The sequence below is a fragment of the Octopus bimaculoides genome, chromosome 28 (genome assembly GCF_001194135.2).
Source record: "Octopus bimaculoides isolate UCB-OBI-ISO-001 chromosome 28, ASM119413v2, whole genome shotgun sequence".
Lineage (NCBI taxonomy): Eukaryota > Metazoa > Mollusca > Cephalopoda > Octopoda > Octopodidae > Octopus > Octopus bimaculoides.
Window position 1 is genome coordinate 11,319,223 of NC_069008.1, and position 1,080 is coordinate 11,320,302.

Sequence of the window (1,080 nt, forward strand, 5' to 3'; positions counted from 1 at the left end):
ATATATATATATGTAATGTATATATGTAATATATATATACACACACATATATATATATACATATACACACACACACACATATATATATAATACATATGTATACATATATGCATGTATGTATACATGAATATACGCACACACAAATATATATATATATATATATATATATATATGCACACATACACATACATAAATACACATATATACAGAAATGTGTGTGTGAGTGTGTATAAAAGCATCACTCAGTCTTTCTACTCTTCATCTAAATGTGCATTATCTCTCTCTCTCTCTCACACCATCTCTTTCTCGCCACCTCTGTCTTTCCTCCACTGCCCCACCTCCATTCACTACCTCCTCCCACTCCACTCCACTCAAAACTGTGCAAAGCAACGCAGTAACAGCAACAACAACATCAGCCGAAAGGTAATTTCAAATAATTTTAAAAGCGATAGTGACTCTCTTTGCACACGCGCGTGTGCATGTGGAATTATCCAGAAGATATCACATGGATATAGCGGACAAGCATTATCTAATATCCTTGCTATGTTTTCTGAGCCATGATTCATCCCTCTAAAAACAGTGTTCATTTCTGATTTCTTCCTTGCATTATTTTCTTTTTTTTTTTCTCTTTGCATTTTATATTTTTTTACAAAATTCTTATTTCTTCTGACTTTGATGACTTGAGTCACTGTTCATTTTATTTGTCTCATCAGCCGAGTATTTTCCTAGATTGCACTGTCTACATATGTATGTATATGCGTGTATATATGCATATGTGTCTGTATGTATGCGTGTGTGTGCATGCATGTATGTATGTGCATATGTGTGCATGTATGTCTGTGCGTGTGTTTGCATGTGTATGTGGTGGTGGTGGTGGTGGTATGTATGTATGTATGCATGCGTGAATATGTAAGTGTGCATGTATGTTTGTGTGTATGTATGTGTTTATGTGTGCATGTCTGTATGTTTGTCTGTATGTGTGTATGTATGTATGAATGTATGTATGTGTATATGTGTATGCATGAATGTGTGCATGTCTGTATTTTACTCACTTTCACTCTCTCTGTCCTTCCCTCCTCT